We start from the raw sequence: 12207 nt of genomic DNA on the forward strand, positions 1-12207 counted from the left end.
ACTACCAACTAAACTGAATTGGGCACACATATATAAACTTCTGGTCATAGTGTCTGGAGGGCCAAGAAACCCAGGGCTGGGAGCCACTCTGTGGGGGGTGTTCGCAAAACAGGATTCATGCCGCAAACCTCAGAGGTTAAAAAAGATCAAGGTCCTGAAGCCCTCCTGATTTTAATGAAGTCTGCCACACCATCTTACTTTATCTTCGGGTAGTAAGATCCTTGCCTCATCACCATTTGCTTTGCCGTGAAGGAGAAATGAGTTTGATCCTGCAAGTAAAAGAAAAATAAAGAGTGTCTGTTGGGCAATGGCGGTGGCAGAACTAGGGCAGATGCAGCGAAGAGAAGGCTGCTGGATGGGCAGGGAAAGTGAGGGTTGAGCAGAGCAGAGGGGATGGCGTAGAAAGACAGACAGGCCAACAAGATGGAGAGGCCTGGGAGAGTGTGCTAGTGAAGAGGCCTGGGAGGCACGAGCCAGTAACGGACGCCAAAGCAGAGAAGCGAAAGCTGGCATAGAGGGTGAGTAGGGCCTGCGGGGGCTTGCGGGGACCTGTGGGGTCAGCGGAGTCCAGCGGGGGCCTGTGGGTAACTGTGGGGTCAGCGGGGGCCAGCGGGGGCCAGCAAGGGCCTGAGGGGCCTGCATCATTCACCATCCGCTGTCCTCTGCACATTAGGGTGGGAGCAGTGGCTCTGGACATCTCCCACCGCTTCTTCCATCCCTTGACCACTTACCGATGCTAATGTTCCCACTTTGGGTGCCGAGTTGGGATTTTCTGTCTAGAACAAAATGCATCAGGACTTCTAAAGTTATTTACCCCATCCATTTGCAAGACTGCCTGGTGGCCACTCGTGTAGCAACTCGAGTTGCTAATGGTTTCTTTTGAAAATGGTGATTCTTTTTTTTTAATTTAATAAATTTTGAAAAATGTTCGCATTGAACTCCATATTGAACAGCTTCTTTGAGAAGGGTTGGGAGTTTCCTGTTTCTCTGTTGACTGCAAATCATCACAAATGAGATCAGTCACTCCCACATCTCCATCTTCAGAAGAAAGAGATATCCAGTTCTTCCCTGATCCAGGTCCCAGCAGCTACCATCAGACCAGGCACACACCCATCTCCTGATGTCCAAGTGAGAGCACTTGGCCTTCCTTTCTTGACATTCTTCCACTGCTCAGGAGAATGAGGAGGCCAGGCAGCTTCTTGTTCCTGCTGATAACCATAGGTTCCACCTTCTTTGTCTTTTGCCCCACTGACCCGTACAAATCTTGCTAAATGCTCATCACTCTTGTTAATCCCTCATGGTTTCCTAGACCTAAGGAGGAAACAGAATTTAAGCCACGTGTAAAAGTATAAGAGTGAGAGAAAGAGATGTCTAATCCTAAAACCCATTTAGCAATATGTAGGGGTTTTAGCTGTCTGTACAAGACTAGCCTATTTTAACCTGAATATAGAATCCTCCTCATTTTATTACTGAGTTTTACGACTTATGTGTGAGTCTTAACCATATCAGGATATTTCTCAGAACTGTCAAAGATGTGTCATGGAGACTTACCTGAGTTGATGGTGGCCAGCTTTTCTACTCTCTATCACACAATTTGAGTACAGTGATCTTTTTGTTTCCCATTGACTATGCAGGGCATCCTTACACTGGCTGCTTCAAAAAGGCCAGAGATATGATTTCTAAGGTGTCTGGACTCAATCCCCAACTTGGTACCTAAACGGAATACCTAGACACATACCAAATGGTTCTCTGGTATCCACCTATTTTAGAGCATTCTCCTTGAGTATATGGCTGCTGTGTAGTGTAATTGGAGTCTGAGGATGGAGTAGGATGGCAATTTCCTTTAAAATGTGGGGGGGGGGCGGGGGCTTTTACATATGTCATGATGAGTTTGTGAAGGTCAGTAGAAAACTTGTAGGAAGCAGTTCTCTTTTCCATTATGGGAGGATCTGGGAATATAACCCAGGTCATCAAGCTTAGTTGCAAACACCTTTTCTCTTGAGCTGTCTTACTGACACCAGTAAGACAGTCTTAATAGAGTTCCTTTTCATTAAGATAAAAATAAAAGCAGCACTTCTTTACCCATTCTTTCCCTAGTCAGATGGGGCTTAAATTGACTTAAAATATTCACTGCTTAAACTCTAGACTCCGGAGTTCACAGAAAATGGAAAAGAGGAAAGTGGGTGACGACTAAGGAGAAGCAGATTGAGCAGCTGGAAAATGTGAAGTGTTTGAAGATTGTGTATTCATAGTAGGCAGAAATATAGTGAGTTGGCTTGATAGTGTTATAATCATATGGATACGCCTGGTAGCAAACCAGCATGTCTGCCAGCAGATTCGGTACATCTGAGCCCTAATGGCCATTTCTGCAAAATAATGACAGTAAGCAAAGTCATAGACTAGCAGCATTTGTTCATTTATAAACGAGGCCTTGCTATAGTTGAGCTTAAATTTGGAACTCCTGTCTCAATCTATCATGTGTTAGAATTGCAGGTGTGTGCCACCATACACAACTAGTTCATCATTTTAAGATTAGTATTAAGATCTTTTATTGGCTTTTTAATACACTATATTATAATTATACAATATATTTTTATTGCTTTATTTCTACTTCCCATACTTCCCAGTTCTTTCTCACCTCTCTACCCATCCAATGTTATGTTCTTTCTCTCAGAAAAATAAATTAAACATGAACAAACCAAAAAAACCAAAAAGTACAAAGAGTACAGAATGAAACAAAACAAAAAGCTCGTACAAAATACCATCGGGTCCATTTGTGTGGACCAACTACTCCTGAGCTTAGTGTCTGCCCTGGAGTGTGGTTGATATATGCTCGGTGACAATTCTTCAGAGAAAAGTGAAATTTTTTTCTCTCCCAACAGGTATCAACTTGCAAACAGCTTCTTGGTTAGGCCTGGGGCTTGTGCCTGCCACCTCTTCTCTGGGCTGGGTTTTGTCTAACTTGAATTTGTTTAGCTGTATGAACTGTCACAATCTCTGTGTGTCTTTTGATGAAGATGCTATTTTCTTGGAGTCATATACCAGTGCTGACTCTTCTAATCTTTCTGCTTCCTCTTCTGCATAGTTTCCTGTGAGTTTAGGTGGTAGTCTATGGGACTTCTTAGGCCAATGACTAAACAAAATGAGCCTAGTCTTAGTATTGTGAGTTTTAATTGATAGTATAAGATGCTGTTAGAGAATGGGAATTGCATTTAAATTCCTTTCATATATGCATTCCCCAACTCTTAGTCTCAGTTACAATGCTATGGAAATAAGTGAGGCTCAAATCAATGAGAATACACAGATTATTTATTTACAGCTTTCTAAATATGGGACTTTGTTGCAAGGAGCTGCTTGTTCGTCCCGGCCTCCCAGAACCGAAATAACAACACAGAAACTGTATTAATTAAATTACTGTTTGGCCCATTAGCTCTTGCTTCATATTGGCTAACTCTTACATATTAATTTAACCTATTTCTATTAATCTGTATATCACCACAAGGTCGTGGCCTACCAGCAAAGTGTTAGCACGTCTATCTCCAGCGGCAGCTCCATGGCATCTCCCTCTCCACCTTCCTTCTCCCAGAATTGTCTAGTTTTCCCCACCTACCTAAGTTCTACCCTATGAACAGGCCAAGACAGTTTTTTTACTCATTAGCCAATAAAAGCAACATATGGACAGAAGGACCTCCCACACCAGGACTTAGCCACTCCTGCTTACATTGGACAGAGACCCTAAGGCATATATGGTACCTGAACAGTTTTCTGGTGACGTGATGGAAAGGCTCAAGTGATGCTCTGGCAAAGGGGAAATAAGTAGATGTAGAACATCTTGTGTCATGGGCTTATGGGGGACTTATTTGGTTTTCTCTGTTGGCCTCTGAGTTGTAATTAGGAACAGTGACAAGTAAGAAGGTGGCAGTCATTGTCACAGTTATTCCTGTTCTAAATTGATTAATCAAGTTTATGTTTGCTTATGATTGATGGACGTAGGGGTTTTAGACCGAAGCTCCATTTTCATGCACGCTCTATATATTTGGTCTTTCACTGTTCATAAAACCTCATCCATATGATAGAAAACAGACCTGAAGAGGTTAACCATTTTTTTCTCAAACATAAAATTTGTTGGTTAAAAACTTAGTTCACATAATTAAGATAATTAATGTTTATCCTATTCTGGATATTGATTAGTCTATGTGTGCTATTTATTTTTATTATATCTATATAGTGTGTGTATGTGTCTTGACAGAGACCACTTGCTCGTTTCTCAGATGCCCAGATGCAAAATAATCACACAGAAACTATATTAATTACAACACTGCTTGGCCTATTAGCTTAGGATTCTTATTAACTAACTCTTAAATCTTAAATTAACCCATTTCTATTATTCTATGTATTGCCACAAGATTCTTGGTTAACCAGTAAGGTTCTGGCATCTGTCTCCTTTGGCAGCTATATGGCATCTCTAAGGCTCTGCCTTCTTTTCTCCTCTCTCTCTGCTCAGAATTTTGTGAGCACCTTGCTCTGTTCTGTGCTGCCATAGGCCCAAAGAAGTTTCTTTATTAACCAATGGTAACAAAACATATTCAAAGCATACAGAGGGGAATTCCACATTGTGTGTGTGTGTGTGTGTGTGTGTGTGTGTGTGTGTGTGTGTGTGTGTGTGTAGTGTATATGCCATGATGTGCCTGTGGAGATCAGAGGACAGTTTGAAGGAGTTTGTTCTGTTATTCGACCATGTTCATCCCTGGGATCTAAATCAAGTCATCAGGGTTGGCAACAAGTATCGTTTTTCCACTGAGCTATCTCTCAAACTCTTTATATGCTATTTCAGTTCTTGTAGTAGGATTATAAGGCATTATCATTTCATCATTTTCAATTTCAAGAGTAAAAGGCCAGCACTCCAAATACTTTAGCTATTTTCTCCAAGGTCTCATAGTTACTGATGGGTCCAGCCAGGATTTTAATCCCATAAGTAATAGATTTACAGGTACAATCTCTGATATACCATTAAATTGCCTATTTCTCTACTTTCTCTACAATATCAGCCTGTTTTATACTATGTCTATCAGCACTTACATTTTTCTCCATTTTCTGGATACTCAGGATATGTGTGTGAATATAGGTAACTAAAAAATGTTTCCACATGCACTGAAGAGATTCAATCTTTTTCATATGCTTAAAAAATGTTGGATTTATGTAACTACAAATTAGGAAAATGGATGAGAGGCATGGCTATTAAATTATTAAAATTTAGAAATTGGAAAGCAGAGGTGTACAGGTGATAAAATGGATGGAGACAGGAAAGGATACAGCCAACGGAGTATGGAGTTCATGGAGCTCTGCCACCAGAACGCTTGTGCTGATGGTTCTTATGTTTCTTAGACAGCTTGGATGGTGACTTTTACATCCTTTATGCCAAATAAATCTTTAGTCATCATTTCTTGAAAAAGTTCTGTCCTTAATTTTGATTGTTGTGCCTCTGTTTATGATTGTGACAAATTCTGTGAGAGACTGACAGAGCTGAGTGTCTTTATCACACGGTTGTGTCAGTCAAAGTTAACTGTAATGTGTAATGAGTCATCTTCCTTCTGTGTGTCTTTCATAGGCACATCGCGTTGTACAGGCAGAGAAGATGCCTCAGCTTAGAAGCAGCAGAAGGATTATTTGTGTCCGTGCGTGCACTAGCAAAACGGGTCCAGATACGTCTGAAACTAATTTTCTTTGTTCATCTATCTCTGAAAAGCCCAGATGCCTATCTTAAAGACATGTCTATGCCTGTCTTAAATGACCACTGTGGGATGTTGGAAGCATTGGTGTAGTAGGAGCCCCAAACGTCTATTTGTAGAGCTGTTATGATAGGTGAATCTTCATAGACACGAATCTTCATAGACACAGTCTCTACATCAGCAAACTTTATTTGTAATACATTCCCTCCCCAGACTCCATTGAAAAGAAAAACTTATAAACCAAATTATGACTAAACGGTGCTGACTGCCGGTAGACCCTGCTCTAAGACAGTACAGGGCTACATGGTTAGAAACACTTCTTTCAGTTGATAATTTCCATGGCTTTGGCCAAAGGTCTGTAACTGTGCAGTCAGTCTGAGTCAGTTAAAATCAATCCATTCTGTGCAAAGCATATAGTCACAGCAGTTTTAAAATGGAATGTTGAAGTCTTTCCACATTAAATCCAGTATACACATAAAGTCCTCTCTTGTGTTCACCTCATTTTATTGTCCTTGTCTTGCTCTTTCCATTTCATATTTTCTTGAGCTCCAGAAAGCATGTTGTATCGTTGCTTTCTTCCCTAATCATGAAGTTATTGGCTTCTAGCAATTTGAATTATCCACTTTTTGGCTAAGGATATGTGTTAAAGCTCTCTAGGATCTATCACCAGATGAAATGGACACCACATACACGCTTAGTCTTTATCTTATGTGAACTTTTGGTACTTCAGACTTTTGGCTCCTCCTCGAAACTCCTTGCTGTTGTTCTCTCAGACCCAATTTGGTTGTGTCTGATTTCTCTTAGTCGTTGTCAAAGCTAATTCTCTTGGCATTCTTTTTCAAAACACCTTGTTTGTTTTCATCCAACTAAGAAATCTACAATTCCTGACTTGTTTTCACTTTGCAAGTTTCTTACAAAGACTGGAAATCTCTACCACATCATCCTTAGCAAACAGGCAAATATAAACTCCCAGAGTTCATCTCTTCCCTCACATGCGAGTTTATCTTCACATAGACCTGGTTTGGGATCCAGCCAGTGTTATCTCTCCTCTCCACGTTGTCAGAATCATCAGTCATTCTACATGCCCTCCCCCTGCTACCTACCACACCCAGTTTCCCACCACCGTTTGCTGTCTCTCTAATGTGTTTTGCTTCCTAAATCCATGCTTAGCTTGCTTACTTTGGAAACATCTCCATCACTTAGTAAGCATCCTATAGTATGGTGATGACCATTGGGCCTATAACTATCTTCTCATTAATATGTTCCTGTGAGAGATTAAATGATTACACAGAAATCTTGTGTACTTTTGTATTTTAAATGTTGATAATTTAATGTTATCAATTAAATGTTGATAATAAAATATGTAATGAACACATTTTTAATGCAAGTTTAGAAAATAGACATCGCAACAGCATTGTGATGCTCGAATCTTCTGGATCAACATTATCTAATTACTTTATTGAAAATCTAGCTGTATGAGGCTAATTGAGATTCAAGAGAAATAATGTAACCACAGATTTTTAGTTTCAAAGTTTGAAATGCTTAGGGGCTATCATATTGAATAACATAGATTTTTAAAATATTTTAAAACTTAATTAGCTATTGTATTGAATAAAATCCATTCAATAAATAAGAAACTATAGCAAAAATCTCTATTATCATCACTACTTCAACCTGAAACTTTAGAGATGTTATGTTACTAAGCTCAATGATGCTTTTCAAGAAATATTTATGAGGATCTCACATTTGTCCATACTGTGAGAATTAAAAGAAGAATGAAGAGACATAATTTCTACATTCCAAGATGCAGCAGAAAATGCTGATGATTTGAAATTTGACTTCTGAATTATTGAAGTATAGGCAGACATTTTGAAAAGGTCCATGGAGTGATAATAAGACATTTGAAACTGTTTTCCTTTTAATCCTCTTTCTTCCCTCCATTCCGTCTAGATACTCACATAACAAGAGAGAGTGGAGCTGTCAGAATGGAATACAATGATGGGAACTGCTTCTGATCCCGCTGTGTTTCCCCCAGGTATGGCAATGACAAATGTTTGCTGCATTCTTTGCCCTGTGCAGTTTTCATTATCTCCCTCTCCTTCTATCTTCTATTTTATTTGCATGTGCTTGATATTTCAAGTGCTCTCCGATTTATTAATTTCTTTAAATTCTATAATACAATGCCAGACACGAACCAATATTCTCCCCTTCTGGGTCTAGATAATTCTGCCAAATCATTTCATTCATTGTTACTGGCTCCTTGTGGCATGACAACAAACTGTATCAGCATGACAACATTTATATCTAAAATAATTTAAATTAGTAGCAGATATTATGCCATAAGATGCTGTATAAAATTATATCAGTGGCATCCAAATACATAGTGTACAATTTATTTCTTTACCTACTAATTTGAACACTTTGTAGAAAATGACTCTAAGGTGCTTCTGGCGTAATTCCTTTGTAATAAATTCCCAATGTTTCTTATTATTTTTGATTTCCCAATTCTCTAGATGGCAAACATGCACTCTATCTATCTGTTGTTTTACTAAGCATAGATTTCTTACTTGGTGCTATTATTTATATTGTATTTTTGTATTGTTTTGTAGCAAATGAAAATTGTTTCTCCTGACAATTTAAGAAACTAGAAAATCAGTTATAAGCTTATTTTTCCAGTAACATTTAATGCTTCTCCATAGCTATATTATTTGGTGGACTGTGTGCATGTGTGTGTCTGTTTGTGTGTGTGTGTGTGTGTGTGTGTGTGTGTAGGCCAGAGGTCAACTTCTGATGTCCTCCTCAATTGCCTTTCCCACCACTTCTTTTCTTTATTTACTTGAAACATTTATTTCTTTGTGTATGTGTGTGTGTGTGTGTAGTGTGTTGTGTTATTGTACATGTAGATGCTGTGTGTGTTGTGTATGCAATTGTGTGAGGGGATATATGTAGAGACAGTCATTCTCTACCTTAAGTGTTTGGGACAGAGTCTCTCAGTGAATTGAAGCTACTTGATTTAGCTGTTTAGCTGACCAGTTCCTTCTCTTTTATTTTTTGAGACAGTCTTCCAGTGAACCTGAAACCCAATCAGGCTACGCTGGCTGGCTGCTGAACTTCAGGGACCTGTTAGAGTGTGAACCCACAAGTCTGGCTTTACAGATTGCACCACCATACCCAGTTTTTACTTTGGCCATTTTGTTGACTGAGCTCTCTTTCTTGTCCCCTCACCGGGGTGTCTCACTGAGACTGGAGTCCATGGATTGGGCTTGCCTGACTGACCACTGAGTTCCAAGGATTCTCCTGTCTTCCTTCTTCACCAGGACTAGGGTCCCAGATGTGCACTGTCACACTCATTTTGGGTGTGTTAAGGATCCAAACTCAGGTCCTTATTGTTGAGTAACTGGGAGTTGATTGACTGAACCATCCCTCTAGCCCTTGTTGGATGATTTTAGCTTCTATTTTGTATTTGAACAGATCGCTTAGTACACAAAGCACAGAGTTCATAGGGTAATAAACTAAGTGTTGATAGAGTTGTAAACCCAAATAATTAAAAAGAACCTGGAGATTTGTATTTAAATGCTTCCATAGCAGTCATTTATGAAAGCTTTACTTGTCCCATGTCATGATGACGATGAACCTACAATGACTTTCTTTACCAAAGAATATATATAGGGAAGCATACCTTTCTAGCCATCAAAAACACCCCGACATGATTGCTGTTGTATTCTGGGTCAGTCAGGGTGTGGGAAGCAATTGAGGTGCCCCATGCTTTAGAATGAGGCCTGTAACAGGAAACCGCAGCATTTATTAAATTTTTTCAACTACCAGCTTGTAGCTGCAGTGAGGAGGAAATAAGCCTTTTCTGTCAGACTTAACGCTAGTCCTCACTTTCCTCCTGGTTTCAGTCTGATTTTCTTGCCCTGAAGATCACTGACTAGGCTCTAGTAAGGAACTAGAGAATAAAAATGAATAAGGTGGGAGGGAACAGGGCATGGAACTTTACCTGTTTCTAATTTAGCTCTCAGGCTCTGCAGCCAGGAAAGACCCTGTGACCTTCTGCTGAGGGCATATTTAGGGGGAGTTAGTCTTTCCATGTTTATTAGATTTTAATTTTGGAACTCACATGAGATAGAATTCACTCTTATTTAACAACATGTGCTTTGTATTAATTCAGTAGTCTACATTTTGAAGAAGATCATTTAGGGAATCTTGATGCATAAAAACTTGATACACCCTAGAGACGCTTCGCCAATGGCTACAATCCTTTTGCAGAATTAGGAAAATCAGCCCTGGGTAACAATTCTCAGTAGAATAACAGAAGCTGAGTCGGTAGGAAAATGGGGGATTACCAGGGGGTTATCCAATCTTTAAATCCTCCAAGGCCCTTAAAAAGGACCAGCAAGCACAGTGAAATGAGATACCTCCAGAGAACAAATAGACTCAAATTTCCAAACTGATGTTAAATACTGTCTTGGTTCTTTTTGTTGCTGTTGTTCAGCTATAACCTCAGAATAGTTGATAACATCAGAATTTGTTATAGACTCTTACTACTCTTCTGTTCACTGAGAAGGAGTTGTTAATATTTGTTTCCTTAAAATATACAAAAAAGATGGAAAAAAATCAGGTCATGTGCTTGTGGGCACTTTTAGGAAAGGTAACAAAGGGAGGAAAAGAAGGGAAGAAAGGACAGGAAGGAAAGGAATGGGAGAGAGGATGTGCAGGGAAGAGAGGAGGGAGGGCAAGAGGCAGAGAAGGAGAGATTGAAAATTAAATTTTTAAGTGTAGGGGCAAAAATACGTTGCCAGCTTCCTTAAGTAAGCTTAACAATTTCTGTCGAAAATTCTGATAAAAAGTGTAATCCCATTAGCAATATATGTTTTCTATGTAGAATACCTGGATCTACAAACTAAAAAATGTCTAAAAACTGACCCTGTAGAGATGGTCCTGCTCTCTACATCAATTAAGATCCCATTCTGATAGCTCAGTCACTTTTTTTCATATGCAATCAAACTAAGCTCGGCTAAACTTCTGAAACTTTTGTTTCTTTGCAGTGTGGTCCCCGGGCCCACATAGCATTGTCCTTTCATATGCCATCTCTCCAACTTGGTGTAACAACTCCATGCTAGATTTCTCAGGGGCCTGGTGGCTTGAGGCTCCCAGGTTTGGGTATGGCTGGAGACCTCACTGAGTGCCCAATGTCACAGAAGAATGTGAATCTTCTGAGTTCTGGGTACTTTATTAGTTGGTGCTGCATCCTTCTTGGGCTCGCCCACAACTTCTGTCTCCAGACATTGCAAACAACTTTTGACCTATTGTAACTTGGATATGAAAGGTCCTTTGTTAACATCTGGGTTTGAACACATACTCCCCAGCTGGTAGGAGGTTTCACAAGGATGTAAGAGGCTTTTGGATGTGGAAACTCTTGGAGAAAGAAGGTCGCTGGGAATGGGTCTTAACATTTTATAGTCTGGCCTACTTCCTGTCTGCTGTCTACTTCCTGTCTGCCGTCTACTTCCTGATTTCAGACACAAACAGATCAGTGCCCTCATGTTCTTACCGCCATGCTTTCCCCACTGTCATGTTTCAAGGTGTTATCAGAAATAAGCCCTCCCCATTTAAGGCTTTGGATGGTTTTCTTGGTTTGTTTGTTTCGTTTTTGGTTTTTTTTTTTTTTTTTTTTTTTTTTTTTTTTTTTTTTTTGATGAGTGCTTTGTCACATCAGGGAGAAAAGTAAGTACTAGATGCCATCATAAAAATAATCTTTCATTAATGTTACTCCTCGGGACACTCTGTGACTTAGAGAGCCACTAGATTTCAGATGATTATTGTTTTTTTTTTTTTCTAGTCAAAGCCCTGCAATGAACCACCACAGACTTTTCCTGAGAGTAAATGCTAACTGCCATTTCCACACTCTTCTGATGGACTGTTTTTGCAAGCATGTTCTCAGTAGAGGGAAAGAGACTCTTGATGACCCAGGAATTTAACTTTATAAAATTAATTACTAACTTATCAAAAAATGCATCATAATAGTTGTGAATTTGTATTAGTGTATGATCGGAAGCACATTAGGAGATGCGAATCTGTGTCTTCTGGTTCAGCAGGTGCTACTGGCAGGTTATGAACACAGGAGAATTGATGTAAGCCATGTACCAATGACCAGGAATGAAACAAGGAGAAATAGCTTTGCTTGGGTGAAAGATCATGAACTTGAATTTAAAAGGGGCTAACCATTAGGTTCATAAATGAAAAGGTACACACTTCAAATGCTCCAAGGAATATGCATAAACTATATAGAGTATTTTCTTAGCTTTTAACAAGAGAATTTCTCAAAATGCTTTTCCCTATACTTTACTACATGTTAAAAAATATAATCACTTGTTTTTGAGTGAGATGTGGCCTGTTCTTTAGCTCTGAGGACAGTGGGAAGCAAGCAGAGATATTTTTGTTATTAGTATTCCAGCTCACTTTTGGGCAACAGTGT

The 12207-nt window shown here is 39.5% G+C and overlaps 1 protein-coding gene across 1 annotated transcript in view; it reads left to right on the plus strand.

Annotated features, from left to right (window-relative positions):
• Window positions 1-474: 474 nt before the first annotated feature.
• The window catches only part of Ccdc178 (coiled-coil domain containing 178), a 362700-nt gene continuing 350967 nt past the window's right edge, over window positions 475-12207 (plus strand). Inside the window, exons 1-2 of the mRNA XM_048442360.3 lie at window positions 475-518; window positions 7680-7764. The gene's annotated coding sequence lies outside the window, so the exon portion shown is untranslated. The remainder of the gene's footprint in view (window positions 519-7679; window positions 7765-12207) is intronic.

This window comes from Myodes glareolus, chromosome 13 (genome assembly GCF_982192425.1).
Source record: "Myodes glareolus chromosome 13, mMyoGla1.1, whole genome shotgun sequence".
In the NCBI taxonomy this organism is placed as follows: Eukaryota; Metazoa; Chordata; class Mammalia; order Rodentia; family Cricetidae; genus Myodes; species Myodes glareolus.